This window comes from Triticum urartu, chromosome 5 (genome assembly GCF_003073215.2).
Source record: "Triticum urartu cultivar G1812 chromosome 5, Tu2.1, whole genome shotgun sequence".
Taxonomy (NCBI): Eukaryota; Viridiplantae; Streptophyta; class Magnoliopsida; order Poales; family Poaceae; genus Triticum; species Triticum urartu.
The window spans coordinates 627,967,166-627,983,914 of record NC_053026.1 but is presented as its reverse complement, the minus strand read 5'-3'; positions in this window follow the sequence as shown (position 1 = coordinate 627,983,914).

Here is a 16,749-nt window from a genome sequence, read left to right as displayed (position 1 = left end):
TCAGAGGACATGAACAGTACCATGATTTGAAAGGGGGAAAAGTTCAATTTTTTTTTGTGGTGTAGGGCAGCTGTTTTTTAGTCCCAAAAGCCTAAAAACGGTTAGGCCCTAAAATAGGGTGTTATTAGAGATGCTCTAAAGGGCGAAGCTAATGGAGAATAAAACTGTTTTCCTTTCTTTTGGACCATTTCTTTGTTTGTGCGAGAGAATCTCGCACCCTATCTGCAATCAATGCAGATTAATACTGAAAGTACCCTTGTGCACCCGAGCCGAGATGCACCCTCGTAAACAGTAAAATAAAATAAAAATAGTTAAAAATTTAAGAAAGTCTGAAACTTTTTGGAGACAAACTTTGACGAATTCTGAATATGCGTGCTAAATTTCATGAAGAAACAACATTCCGAAAATGCTTCCGTAAAAAAACAAAATTGACACTCCAAAAAGTCTCTTTCTCAGATCATCAAGTTTTTTTTTACGGTACCATTTTTTGGAATGTTTCTTAGCACGCATGTTTAGAACTCCTCAAAGTTTGTCTTCAAAAATTTCAGTTGTTTTTTATTGTTCACGAGGGTGCATATGAGCTCGAGTGCAGAAACTTCATGTTCGTATGTGTCAGCATTATGGGCTATGGCTATTCATGAGTGACACATTACTGGAGGTCTGGTGACCTAATTAATCACAAGTGCCATAAAAATGAGTGTTGTGCCTGCATCGATACATGTCTGCAAGCAATGCAATGAACACACTGCCTACCAAAAACCATCGAATCCGGAAACATTGAACTCCATGACCCCCTTGAGGCTTGAGCACCCCGATCCAGAACTCTCCCCCAAAAAAGTCGACATGCTAATGTATGAAGAGGGTGAAGAGACGTCAGCTCATTCGGTAATACCCAAATAAACAAAAGACGCGAGATCAAATAGTGTCGAGATGATAACCTGCGAGTCCCCATTTATGCTGAAGCCATCTCCCTGTTGTTCTTTTGCTTTTCCACTGGCCACAGCTTGAAGACGGGCTACGGTGCGTCAGTGGCTGCGGGCGCACTGTGAGCTGTGCGTGCTGTCTTTTTACAAGGAACCCCTGCACTTTAATTAAATGTCGCAAAAATCCCCTAGAAGTGTATAACCCTCTGATGGCTAATTCCCCTAATTCCCAAATCATGAAATGAAATCCCTAACTCTATCCACACGACGGCGGCGGCGGAATCTTCTCAGGTTCGTCGTTGCTGTTTGGCCGGCGAGCAGTGGAGACGAGGAGGCCAGAAGGCCGGCGTCATTTGTCTGCTCCCCACTTCTCCTGTGTTGTTACAGATGGTTGGCGCCGGTGACCAGAAGCTGCAGTTTACTGTTTGAACAAGCTGAACAGCTTACATGCACATACTGCAGAGTGAAATACTGCTGAACATAGCATATCATAAATTATCAAAAATATTAAGTTATAAAGTTATAAATATTATGAAAAGGTATAATAATTTTGAACACAACATATCATCAGAATTTTCATGATATAAGAATGCAAAGATATAAATTGGCCATAATGCAAAGATATAAATTAGACAGCACTACACAACACTCATCTTTTAACCCCCAACATGATATCAGAATGCAAAGATATAAATTAGACCGCAGTACACAACATATCATCAGAGTTTTCATGCCAAAATGAACTTCATAGCAGTACACAGCAGTACCATTGCATCACAATTTTGTCTGTGAACCAAAGCAAAATAAAAGGGTCTATGTTGTCTCTGAACCCCAACAAAAGAAGCAGTTCATTCATGAACTATAATGCAGCAGAAGTTCATTCATGAACTAACACTAGATGTGATCTATAAGTGCAAATCAAAGGGAGAGGAAATCATGAAGATCATCTGCAGCAATATTCAGTGATCTGTGCTGCAGAAATATTCAGATGACTATGCTGCACCAATATTCAGTGATCTGTACTATTCAATACAACAAAATATCAGTTAACTATGAAGAACAATTTAGTTATCTACTTTACATACACTGCACACAGTCACTACATCTCTAATGCATTGCACTTGCACACACTCAGCACATATATTCAGTTCAGTGCAGCGCACACATTCAGTACATCACCTGTCACGAAAATTCAGTTAACTATACAATCAGGTGTCACCAAAATTCAGTTAACTGTACATCATCTGTACCCAAAATTCAGTTACAAATCTTTCTAATTTTTAGTTCGAACAATCTCCAGATTCGAGCAGAAATGACCAACAAGGCAAATGATCACATCTGAGCAATATTATAGGATAATTTGTTGCGCACACAAGCATGACCAACTACTTTGACAGGAAGAGGCGCCTACTTTCAAAACCCCCAAATAAACCATAGCAAAATTCAGGAACAATGTGCCCATATCTACTCCGCAACAATCCACATACACAATATCTCGCATGGCATGGACGAAAGATGAAGATCAAGCACACCAGAAAATTACTCTCACTCCGGCAAACCCTACACGATGTCATGGACGAGGAAGAGATACTCGTCATGAAGGAAAACAGGGAGGGTGCAAGTTACCATACGAAGGAGCTGCTTCGTCTGGACGACGACGACGCGGGTCGTCCATTGCCTCTGACGCTGGTCGCCGTGCCACACGACCTCCGCCACCGCAGCCTCGGATTGATTGCGAACCGTGCGAAAGAGAAAGCAGAGACGAGGAAACGAAGCGGCGAGGAGTTAGAATGAAAGGCCACAGCCTTCTAGGTACCTATGCGCAAACATAACACGCAATCACTTCTCGCTGTTGGAGGGACTTCTTGGGATAATTAATTAAATCCCAAGTGGTTTTCTGCAAAATAACCACAACACCAGCTCTGCTCACACCCACTGACATGTGGGCCATACACCAACTGTCAAGCCACGCGGGTGGCACATACGGTGGCATACGAGCGAAGGCATGGGATATACACCATTTGGACAAGTTATGGCACCACTTTCACGTATTTGCAACTTTAGGCACTAAACTGAACACGCCAGACAAGTTTAACCACTTATGGTGTATTTACCTCTAGATAAAACAATACCATGCATGTCGAATTGTCAGTCCACCACATTCTTTTTCAATCCCATTCAGCAAAGCCATTGATCATGGTTGCAATAAATAATACTAGGTACAAACAAAAAATATATATAAAGAAATAGATGGTTGTCGATAGAATGCAGCATCATAAATATCTGAGTAGACAAGCATGCTAAGGAATAATTGATTTAAGCTGCGCCACCCTCGCCCTTCATTGTCTCATCTAGAACTCCTGCTTTTTGCTCTCCAGGCTGTACCTACAATTTTCAAAGAGAAGTGTAAGCATGATTTCCTCTTGCTATTCATTTCATCTGATCTCTTTGTGGATCTAAAGCAGACACCAGATAGTGATCGGTATGGCGGCAGAAACTAAGCAAGAAATAGCAAGCCCAAGTGCATATGAAGGTCATGTGGTAAGGGTGCTTATTATTATGACAACCAAAAATAAAGTCAAAACCACTGTCATAGGCTCCTAGCACACCGACAGTGAGAATTTTTTGAAGGGGTAGATCTTCCGCGGCCGGGCATGACCCAGAAAAGTGTGTCCGGCCAAATGGGATCGAGCGTGTTGGGTTATGTGGTGCACCCCTGCAGGGAAGTTTATCTATTCGAATAGCCGTGTCCCTCGGTAAAAAGACGACCCGGAGTTGTACCTTGACCTTATGACAACTAGAACCGGATACTTAATAAAACACACCCTTCCAAGTGCCAGATATAACCCGGTGATCGCTCTCTAACAGGGCGACGAGGAGGGGATCGCCGGGTAGGTTTATGCTATGCGATGCTACTTGGTGAACTTACCATCTACTCTCTTCTACATGCTGCAAGATGGAGGTGGCCTGAAGCATAGTCTTCGACATGATTAGCTATCCCCCTCTTATTCTGGCATTCTGCAATTCAGTCCACCGATATGGCCCTTTACACATATACCCATGCATATGTAGTGTAGCTCCTTGCTTGCGAGTACTTTGGATGAGTACTAACGGTTGCTTTTCTCCCTCTTTCCCCTTTTCCCTTCTACCTGGTTGTCACAACTAGATGCCGGAGCCCAGGAGCCAGACGCCACCGTCGACGACGACTCCTACTACACCGGAGGTGCCTACTACTACGTGCAACCCGTTGCCGACGACCAGGAGTAGTTAGGAGGATCCTAGGCAGGAGGCCTGCGTCTCTTTCGATCTGTATCCCAGTTTGTGCTAGCCATCTTATGGCAACTTGTTTAACTTATGTCTGTACTCAGATATTGTTGCTTTCGCTGACTCGTCTATGATCGAGCATTTGTATTCGAGCCCTCGAGGCCCCTGGCTTGTATTATGATGCTTGTATGACTTATTTATGTTTTAGAGTTGTGTTGTGATATCTTCCCGTGAGTCCCTGATCCTAATCGTACATGTTTGCGCGCATGATTAGTGTACGATTGAATCGGGGGCGTCACAATAGTCATGGCCATTAAAGGTATAGTTGCAAGCCAAAGCTTTCCCACTAGCTAGCTGAGCAAAAAGATGATATCACTGCCAAGATATTGGTATCATTAAGAGACCCTGGCAAACCAAGGAAGCAATGCCAAAATCCATAAATCGCGTGAAGCCATGGCTTCAAGCACAATGGTAGGTTTACACCTATGGCCGGTGTATTGCCCTACCCAAGCCACCGGGCAGTTCTTCCACCTCTAATGCATGCAAGCAATACTCCCAAGCATGCCCAGCCATCCCCTTTCTTCGTGCATCGCCATCAACTTCTTTGTGTCCTCCTCATTTGGAGCTTGAAGATACTCTGGGCCAAAACCCCGGATCATTGTCTTTGCAAACACTCACACATATTTAATGGCGGTATCTTCTCCAATGCGAAGATATTCATCGGTATAGTCGGCGGGAATGCCATATGCAATTAGAGCTTCCACACTTGAAAACGCCTGGCCTGGAGCTTGCCTGGTTGCTGCCTGGTCTTTGTTTGGATGAAGCCCTGAAAAAATTGGAGGAAGCCTAGCCTGGACTACCTAGGCAAATAATTAGCCTGCCAGGCGTGTCCTTTTGGTCACCTGGGCGGGTGGCGGTACTAGTCTGGAGCGAATCCAGTTATTTATATGTAGGATCTGGGCCGTTTGTCAGTATTTTATATATTTTTAATCCCGAGTGAACTCCCAGGCTTAGGTCACACTCCAACACAGCAATGCGGCCAGGCTGCCTGGCCAGGCTACAAAAATCAAAATCTCAGGCGCAGGCCAAGCAGCATTTTCTCCCAGGCACGTGGCCCAGGGTAGTAGCATTTTTTGATATGCACTAAACCGAAGAAAACCGGCAGCATTCCTCCGACGAGTTAAAAAAACGACAATTTTGCTTGCAAGCTTCAATGATGCGAACGAAAAGAGACCTACGCATTCGATGTCGCCTACGGAAAAGGTGAGACGGATATGTCGGTACCTTGGCGAAGTAGACCTTCATGACCATCTTGTCCGCAAGAGCTCGGTTGCGCGGAATGCAAAGCCGGCCAACCGTGGATCCGCAACGCTTTCTCTTAGGGCCCTTTTCAAATTTGTCCATTAGATGCAACAACACTAGGTTGTAGACATCGTCGTCCAAAATCATCTCCTCTATGTCAAAATCATATGACGAAGAGGACGACGAAGAACTCCAAGCATCCATCTAAAAAAATAAATGCACGCCTATGATTTTTCTTAAATCTCGCCGGTCGAAATTGAATCAACAAATTGCATTGAACTTACCTTCCCCGGATGCAATTCCGCCAGCCGGAATCAAGTGCCACCCTTTTCTTCTCATACGCCCACTGGAGCAAATTGGGCAAACCCCTTGGCCGTGACACCGGCGTGTGCGTTTGTCCCTCGCGCCATTCCGAGGCTCACCGGGGTCGGAACCAACTGGATCCTCCTGCTACAAGGCCGCTCACGAAGCTTCGGGACGGATCTGGGGAAAAATGAGCACCCTCGGCCTCCAAAATTGGCGGAGAAGATGCGTCCGGGGGAGTGGAGCTACTGGATGGCGCGGGTGGGGTGGGGGGGGGAGGGAGGGGGAGGAACTTCAGTCACGCGAAGGAGTGGGAGAGATAGGGGAACCGACAAAAAAAAGAAGGAAATCTGTAGATATCGCGGACTTGGCCCGGACTTTGCAGGATCCCAAAAAATATTTAGCGGACGGCCGATTTTACCGGATCAGTTCCGGGCGGAAAAAAACGTCCTCGTTGACTGCATCGACGGTTATTTCAACGTATGGGCTGTTTTAAGGATCCCTATGCTATTAGATGCTCCTATGCACTCTTGGTTGCTCCTCTCAGCCAGAGAGGGCTCGACACGTTCCGCGCATCTCCTCTGCTCTGATTAAAGGAGCAGATATTTATTCACTTTTGGTTGCTCCTCTTAGCCACAGAGGGATCGACACGTTCCGCGTACTTCCTCGGCTCTGTAGCAGTACCAGCACTGCAGCAGCGCGCAATCAAAGAGGAAGGCAGGAGCTATAATACATTTACTACGATGTCTTGTGCCCTGGCCTTTGGCCTTTCAGTATCGTCTGTTGGCACAGTACTGCTAGGTGCCAGAGAGGGCTCGACACGTTCCGCGCATCTCCTCTGCTCTGATTAAAGGAGCAGATATTTATTCACTTTTGGTTGCTCCTCTTAGCCACAGAGGGATCGACACGTTCCGCGTACTTCCTCGGCTCTGTAGCAGTACCAGCACTGCAGCAGCGCGCAATCAAAGAGGAAGGCAGGAGCTATAATACATTTACTACGATGTCTTGTGCCCTGGCCTTTGGCCTTTCAGTATCGTCTGTTGGCACAGTACTGCTAGGTGCCAGAGAGGGCTCGACACGTTCCGCGCATCTCCTCTGCTCTGATTAAAGGAGCAGATATTTATTCACTTTTGGTTGCTCCTCTTAGCCACAGAGGGATCGACACGTTCCGCGTACTTCCTCGGCTCTGTAGCAGTACCAGCACTGCAGCAGCGCGCAATCAAAGAGGAAGGCAGGAGCTATAATACATTTACTACGATGTCTTGTGCCCTGGCCTTTGGCCTTTCAGTATCGTCTGTTGGCACAGTACTGCTAGGTGCCAGAGAGGGCTCGACACGTTCCGCGCATCTCCTCTGCTCTGATTAAAGGAGCAGATATTTATTCACTTTTGGTTGCTCCTCTTAGCCACAGAGGGATCGACACGTTCCGCGTACTTCCTCGGCTCTGTAGCAGTACCAGCACTGCAGCAGCGCGCAATCAAAGAGGAAGGCAGGAGCTATAATACATTTACTACGATGTCTTGTGCCCTGGCCTTTGGCCTTTCAGTATCGTCTGTTGGCACAGTACTGCTAGGTGCCAGAGAGGGCTCGACACGTTCCGCGCATCTCCTCTGCTCTGATTAAAGGAGCAGATATTTATTCACTTTTGGTTGCTCCTCTTAGCCACAGAGGGATCGACACGTTCCGCGTACTTCCTCGGCTCTGTAGCAGTACCAGCACTGCAGCAGCGCGCAATCAAAGAGGAAGGCAGGAGCTATAATACATTTACTACGATGTCTTGTGCCCTGGCCTTTGGCCTTTCAGTATCGTCTGTTGGCACAGTACTGCTAGGTTCTCATTCGTCATTTCCTGGCTTGCTCAGTCGTAGCTGAGGGTCGAGGGAAGCCCATGCTCGTAGTAGCTAGCCTCCAAAGGAGCAGTACCATGAGATGCCCGTGCCCTGGGCCTTTCAATATCTTGGCTAGTCATTTTCTGAAAATAAAAGAAGCTCCAGTCAAATTATTGGGGTGCGGTAAGAAATAACTTGTGCTCCGGCAATCAAGGTGCTCCCGTCTTCCTGCGCAAAAATAGATAAATACATTCAAAAGTGCATAGAAAATCCAAAACAAATATGGACAGATCGATGATGCAATCATCTAAGCTTGTTCAAAATTTTAGCTTCAACAATAGCTTGTGCAAAGATTAAAAGAAAAGGAAGAGAACCGGCTTGCAAAATGGAGCTGATGCAATGTTCACATGTCAAATCCACACATGCATTTCTGTTAACCGGTTCGAAATTCGCAACCTGCACCAATTACATGCCGAATTCTATTATCTTCTTAATTATTATCATTGTTTTTCAACCTCAATTAGTTACGAGTGTAGCATCATCTACCCATCCATATTTTTATTTGAATTATTCATGTAATTCTGGATGTATTTTTCATTTTGGAAAATTTAGGTCCATGCCACTATCCAGTTCCGATATACAATGGTTGTCATTTAAATTGCATGAATTGTCATTGTGCCACTAATACCAGTGAAGAAAGTGGACTCGTTGCCATCTCATTTAGACCAGAAGATTCCGAAGCTGGCAGGAAGTAGGCCCAAAGGATAATCTCAATTCCAGCCCAACAAAGGAGGGGACACAAAACTCAAGTTTTTCAATGAAATTTTATCGAGCCGAGCTTCATTGGACTGAATGCCCGAGGAAGTACATCGACATTAGGAAAGCCGAGGAGCCATATTCCCGTCGCCGCTATGCCAACTTCATCAACGACAAAGAACTTGAAGACCCTATGGGACACGGCCGGACACATAGATTCATGGTCGCCCACCCTCCCACCACCATAGCGGTTGGCAGAGAGCACGAGACCTGTGGTGGCGGGTCGAGGAGAAATGTTGGTCTCATGGCCGCGCTTCATACACCCTCTCCTCTATAGATGGAAATCCCTGCATATACATCAGGTGCATACTCTTTACCACATGCTTTCACACCATGTTTAATATAACTGGGATTTCAAACAGATCTCACTAGATTCTAAACAAGAAAAGAAAAAAAACTAAACATGTCATCTTTGAAATTGAAATTATATAAATAGTCCATGCATTGAGAATGACCACGGCACCTTTTCCAACTCTGCAAAAAATCACCGCGCGTTGTTTGCAGATTTTACAACGGAACTGCTATCGAACGCGTGGGCCCAGGCATGAAAATTTGACAACGGAACAATTATTTGGCGACACGTTGCTGCCTGCGTAGTCGGGTCACAGCACGATTAATGCTGGATGGAACCTCCGCATGGTTCTTTGTCTAGTGACTCAGTTTGAGGGACCCTGTCATGTGCAGCTCAAACGGGGGCACTGTTCATGCATTTTATTGAGGCGTGAACAATAAGCAGGCGACACGTCGCTCCCTTGTTAGTCCGGTCACATCACAGTCAATATTGGATGGGTCCTCGGTATGGATCCCTGTCATATGCAGCTCAAACAGGACACTGTTCATGCAACAGTGCACGCAACTTGGCATCCTAGGATAGTAGGATAGCAGGATATGGTATGTTGCAGTATTGATGGATAGATTCCGAGGGATAAGCTCTCCTGGAAATCCATTGCAATCGCAACACTTAGGCTTCTTTTTGTTTGTAGGAATTTTATAGGATAGGATTTTTAAAGGAAAAATTCATATGAAGCGCTTTGGTTTGTAGGAATGGATTCCTATTCCTATGTAGGATAGGATCCAATCCTTCACATTTCAAAGGAAAAAAAATATTAGGCTAAACTCAATGGAAAAAATCATATCCTATGCATCAATTGATATCTTTTTCTTTATAGGAATTGAGATGCATGTCATCTCACTTCCTATGAAGTTCATATTCCTACAATATTCCTATCCTATGAACCAAAGGAGGCCCTAAGGAGGCCTTAGGGCCTCTTTTGGTTTGTAGGAATTTTATAGAAATGCTAAAGGATAGAATTTGCAAAGGAAAAGTTTTTTTTGAAGCCCTTTGGTTTATAGGAATGAATTCCTATTCCTATATAGAATAGGAATCAATCATTTACATTTTGAAGGAAAAAACATTAACTTAAACTCAATAGAAAAATTCCTATCCTATGCATTAAATGACATATCTTTCTCTATAGGAATTGAGATGCATGTCATCTCACTTTCTATTCCTATAACATTATATCCCATGAACCAAATGAGGCCTAATTGTTGGTGTCCTCGATGAGAGAGTGCTTGCCATGTCGGTCCGTCGGTGATGGGCCAGGCTGAGGACCCTCTAAAGATTGATCACGTGGCCTTGCTGGCTTTGGCCCTCGATGCGATCAAGATGAAGATTTTCTGAAGACTCAACGCTCACTTCAAGCGTATTTTAACCGACATGCTTATCTCTACGATCGTAACCGTCCATTTGTAATCCCTATTTACCCTCGGCGTCTATATAAGCCGTGGGGTTTAGTCTGTATAGGCTCAGAGGCAATGCATATTCACAAGGTTTAGAGCTTGGGCAAACTCATACGATCTCGAGGTAGATTAATTTGTACTTTGTACCTCATAATAATCAATACAAGAAGCAGGACATAGGGTTTTACCTCATCAAGATGGCCCATACCTGGGTAAAACACCGTGTCCCTACTCTCCCTGTTATCATCTAGCTCTGATCATCATGCTTGAGACCTCCTACTCGAGATCTGCCGGTTTTAGCACCGACATTGGTGGCCCATGTAGGTCCCGCCAGGTGATCGTACGAGCACGACGGCAGATTTGCGGATCGATGATGACACCGGCTACAGGGACATCTTCGTCCCCGGCGAGCTCTTTGTCTTCAGCAACATCATATGGCGTGCCGACACGACTCGCCATCTAGGCCAGATATAGTATTCCCCCCTGGACCAAGCCATCTGGCTCGACAATCCGGAAAATGTTGCGGATTCATGCGACAAGCTCATCTCCCCAGGCTAGATGTCAGATCGGCCCAAACATATCATCGCCTACTCCGCGGGTTTGATCTCGGAGCAGGCCCTAGGTATAGCTGCACTCACGGATCTAGCTTCGAGCTCGGATCCAAGCACTTGAGCCTGCCTGATCGGAACCCCGAGGTGACACTACTAGGAAAAAGCTTATACACAGACACTTATCAGCAACACTTGTTAAAGCGAAGCGCTACTGCTACGTAGCAGTAGCGCGTGTCTGAACAGCAGGCTACTACCACAAAGTTAGAAGTAGCGCGTCCCCCATAAAACGCGTTGCTACTATGACGACCAGAACCGTTGCTGCCATGCTTGGTATAGTAGCAGTGCGCTTCTACAAACTGCACTACTGCTAAAAAATAGTAGCAGCGCGTTTTAAGGCGATAGTGCTGCAACTAACAAAAGAAAAAAACGAAAAAAGGAAATGAAAAAGAAAAGGAAAATTAAAGAAAAAGAAAAAAAATGAAAGAAATAGCAGCAGCGCATTTTTATGAAAGTGATGTAGCTACTTTACCTATATCGCGTTTTCCCGACACGCGCTACAACTAACTTATCTATAGCAGTAGCGCATGTTTTGTAAAAGCACTACTACTAACTTTGACTTGCTGCTTAGTGGGCGTCCCTCCTTCCCCCAATTCCCAATTCTTGTCGCCAGACCCCAACCTCTCCCTCCTCGCCGCCCCTGCTCCCTCCTCGCCCTGCCTCCGTCGCCGCCAAAGCAGCCACCGAAGCCGCACGCCATCGCAGCTACCAGAGCTGCGCGCGCGCGGAGCCACCCTCGTTCGCTCCTCGCCTCCCCTGCTCCCTCATCGCCCCTGCCCCATCGTCGCCAAAGCCGCCATCGCCGTCACCGGAGCCCCTGCTCTCTCGTCGCACTTGCCATCCTCGTCCGCTCCTCGCCGCCCCTGCTCCCTCGTTGTCCCTCCTCTCCGTAAGCCCCACCCCTCCTTCTAGGTTAATTAACTTAGGTGAATTTAGTTCATTAGGTTAACTAAGTGAACTAGCTAGGTTAATTTAGGTAAACTAACTAGGTTAGGTAACTAAGTGAACTAGCTAGGTTAATTTGGTTTACTAACTAGGTTAATTAGATGTTTTCTAGATGTTTGGTTAACTAATTTGGTTAACTAACTAGGTTAGGTAACTAAGTAGATGTTAATTTGGTTAGGGCAGTAGTGGTACTGTTAAATATATGTTTTTTAGTTAGGGAAGTAGGTTAGGTAACTAAGTAGATGTTAATTAGGTTAGGTAACTAAGTAGATGTTAATTTAGGTTAATTTGGTTAACTAACTAGGTTAGGTAACTAAGTAGATGTAAATTAGGTTAGGGCAGTAGTGGTACTAGTAGATGTTAATTAGATGTTTTTTAGTTAGGGATGTAGGGTTTTACTAGGTTAATTAGGTGAAGTTAACTGAATGTCCTAAATGAATGAAATTAGTAGCTTAAGTAGTTGTAGATGCTTAAGTCGCTAGCTAGGGTTCATCTAATTAGTTAGTACTTGTAGATGCTTAAGTACTAGGGTAGTAGGGTTTAACTAGATGTTAATTAGGGCAGTAGGGTTTAGTTTAGAGAAAAAAGTCAGTATAAAAATATAAATTTCTAGAATGTGCTGCTCATGTTTAAGCTAGGAGATTTGTGTAGATTTTCTTGAAGTGTCAAACACTAGGAGATGCAAATTTGAAGTGGTGATGTTATATGCAAATTCCTCAATAGTGTTTGCTCATTTTTATCTACTGTTGTGCCCAAGTGGCCTTTTGTTGTTTCCAGGGAATGAAGACGAGTGGCCTATGTTTTGCCGGAATGTTGATTCATTTCCGTTCTGGCAAATTTCAGGTGCTTGATTTGTCCACTTTTTACCAAAGGTCATACCGAAATTTTCCGTGAATTTCGGGATGACTTGTGCTACAAACTAGGACATATCGAGTGCCCATGATTTGCTGCACCGGGAAGGAATCAACGTTCCTGCAAAACATAGGCCTTTTTGATGTCATTATTCATTTTATTAGGTCTAGAATTAATTGACTAGATTTAATCGTAGGAAACATGGCTAGCAACGATGAAGGACACGGTTCTGGTGATTGCGACGACGTCTACCTGGCGGCAGATGAATTTTTGAACCTTGCCGACGATCAACACTTGTTGTTGCTGGGCCCACCTGTCACATCCAAGACCGACATCGAGACTGGCGTTGAGACCCAGTCCGGCACCGAGACCGGCGCCGAGAGGGGCACCGAGACTGGCAGAGCCATAGAACCGAAACCGAAGAGGAGATGTCGACGTCTAAACCAGCTCCTCACTACTAGACTAGTGGTCACAGAGGTGGACGGCGGCAATTTTGAGCCAAACTGCATGTGGAAGCGCGCTCCTGCTTCGGCAATCAAATAGGCTGCTATGATCCAGCCGCCTCCGCAGCCTCGGGTTCAAGACCGTATACCTGTCCACGATCGCGGTGCGGCAAAATAGCATATCCCTAGTGAACCAATCCTACCTAAGGCATCGGTAGAGGACATACACGGCGATCTAAGGAGACTTCATGACGATGTGCTACGGAGAGAAAAGCCTAATTTCCTCGGAAAATCCAAGAAACCCACTCTACGTGGTTAACGTGCCACGGCAAAGGTTGTACGTCGACACATTCCTCGTGGTGAAGTTCTTCCTTCGATTCGGTTACATCTTCGACATGTTTCACTTGAAGAAGCTGGATTTTACGTTTGTCTGCCTTTATGCCTTGTACATGACTACATCATCGGGATTGAGCAGATACCTTATATTTGTATCGCTGACCCCTACTGCATGCATGAGGGCTTCTTGGCAGTCTGTGCAGAGCACCGTGAATACGCGAGGGACTACATCATCGATTTCATGGTCGCTAATAAGGACAAGGAGACGATTCTCGTGCCTTATCATCCCCTGTAAGTCATTCGTGTGGATATCCTTCCTTCGATTTCAATCATTCATTTGCACGGTGGAGGCTAATTAATTTGAGGTGTACTTATTTTGCGTAGCCATGGGCGTGTCGTCCTCATCATCCTTTACCCCCAATACTCCCACACTCTTTACTTGGACTCGTCAAAGAACATTAACAAAAATGATTACACCCACATCAAGTCTGTTCTCGACAGTGCTATCTTTTTGTACGGCGTACGGGGTGGAGAGATCAAGACCAAGAAGAAGAGGAACGGTAGGCCCGCCTTCAGCCATAAGACTGACTTTTGCTGCATCCAGCAACCGAGTGATACTCTTAGTGATGGATTCTATGTCCTACACCACATGCTGGAATACAGACGGGATCAGCAGAACCTTCGCATGTCACCTACATCCGGGGATGCCCATATTCTGCAATGGGCAAAGAACGTAGGAGATATCGAGGATCATCGACTTCGAGCTGAGTTTTATCACATCCAGCGTGAACTTGCCCAAATCATCATGAAGGAGGTCCTCGAAAAAACATGGATGTTCTACGAGGAAGGGAAAATGTCGCGGGAAGACGTCCGAACATGCGTAGCAGCTCAGCGTCTCGACCTGAAGCCTTTCACTAAGCTCGGGGACTATCTCCCTGACTTAGATGGATGGCACAACATGTTTGAGTGATTGCTGATATATGACAATGTGTCCGTTTAGTCCATACTTTCTATATGACGAAATTTTGAGTTATGCACAACGAAACTTTATTTGTGATGTAATTAAACCGTCCTCATCGACTAGCGAAGATCACTCTAGTTAGGGCATTTTGTGTACGATGAACTTTGTTATTTATGCTTATGATATGGGGCTCGGGGGGGGGGGGGGGGGGGGGGGGGGGGGGGGGGGAGGGGGGGGGGGGGGGGGGGGGGCGCGTGGGCAGCTGAGGCGCAGTGGGTCGGGGCAGCGGCGGCGGCGGCGTGGTGAAGGGAGAGGGACGAAGTAGTCTGGCGAGAGGGAGGGACGAAGTGTATGAATGGGGGAAGATTACTAATGGCGCACCCCCAGGCGGTGCGCCATTAGAATGTTTTTTTCATAGCAATGGCGCACCAGCGGGACAGTGCGCCATAAATATATATATATATACTAATGGCGCACTTTTACAGGGTGCGCCATTAGTAGTTTAAACTAGTAATGGCGCACTGTGAGCGGTGCGCCATTAGTAGTTTTGCAAAAAAAAGAATAAAAAAATTCAGTACTGGCGCACTCCCTGTCTGATGCGCCATTACTAGTTAAAACTAGTAATGGCGCACTTCGGTAGGATGCGCCATTAGTATGTATATAAAAATAAAAAAATAAAAAAATTTATCACTAGTGGCGCACCTATTTTCTGGTGCGCCATTAGTGTCTTCCACACTAATGACGCATCACCAACTGGTGCGTCATTAGTATATAGTAGTGGCGCACTACTTCCCTGGTGCGCCATTAGTGTCAATCCTATCTATAGCCCTTTTCCTAGTAGTGTTACCACAACTCTCCTATGGATATACCACGTACGGTCTTTCTCTCCTCTAACTATGCACGCGAGGAGTGGAGCCCTCCTCTTATACACGGGAGAGGCTACAAGAAGGGAGCAGAGGACGAGGTCCGGGGCTAACCAGAGCGGAGCGAGCTCCTCCAGCACCATACAGGGCCCTAGGAACGGCGAGGTCGGACATCGGATGCACGCGGACATCTGAAAAGGACCTTAAAGTCTAGTGGTGGACTACCCCGGCGGTGCCACCGCCTCTTGGCATGCTGCCTGCTAAGTGTTCGGTCAAATGCAAGGAGGCAGAGGAGAGTCTCCGGGAGTTCAACCCAGGAACAGAGGAGAGTCGAGCACGTATTCGGTGCGCGTGTGAAACAGTGGCAGATCTAGAATCTTACCAACGTGGGGGCAAGCATGGAAAAAGATGATTGAACGGCACAAAAATGAGCATAATGTATATAAATATGCACTAGTAAAAGTAAAATTGCAATTTTTGTGTGGGGGCCATGGCCCCCACCATCCCACCCCTAGATCCGCCACCGGTGTGAAAGGATCGAGAAATGGAGCACTTGTGTTCTTCGGGGCGTTTCGAATGAAGTGGCCCACCCTCTACCAGAGTGGTAGAGGGGTATTTATAGATCCAAAAAATAGAGCCATTTGAGCCATTTCAAATAAGTGTCTGGATGTCCGTGTAGCAACCCTGATGATCCGGAGCAAGCCCGACTGAGTACCCGGATGATCCTGCTGAAGAAGGTCATGAACAATCGATCGTAAGACAGATTATCTATGTTCTTTTATGTCTTCCAAAAATAACTTTGTTGCAAGAAGTTTCCTAGTTGCTTAGCCACAGGGACATGGAAACGCAGCAACGACGTATGATTTTGCTTCTAGTTCTTCAACATATTTCAGGAATTTAATCCTACCACAACAATTATAAATGGTTTCCATCTTATTACGAGGCAGGAATATTCAGAGGCAGGCACAAGTTGTAATACTACAACAATACTGGTTTATGCAAATAATGTGTTTAAAGGGGACCCATTCGACCATGTTTATGTTGGAAATATGAGCAATTTACCAAAAGATTTTATTAACTAGATAAAGCATGACTAATATAGCCGTGATAAAGCAAGTCATGCAATCTGACAGAGAGAAAGTAAATAGCACCTGCATATATGAACTTGAACTGAACACACCTAGGACAGACACTAGATCATGTTGCATATATGAAGTAGAACCTAACATATGTAGGGCAAACACTAAAGCAAAGAACTGTGGCAGGAATTCTATCAGAAACAGGAAGAACACATACGGGACAGCAGCAGCAGAAGCACTGGACTTGGGGTCGACATCCTCGCCAGCCATGTCGTCGATGAGGTTGTCGACGTCGGGGAAGAAGTCGTCGTCGGGGAAGTAGTCGTCGGAGTCCGTGATAAAGAGGTCAGTAGTCGCGCGGAGCGCTCCCCAAAAACCTTATCACCCTTCTCCCATACAGGACTCAAAAGGTGTGGTTCCGGAGGCCTACTGTCCCGACCTGCGGTGCACGCCGCAAGCCGGGATGGGGAAGAACGTAGCAGTA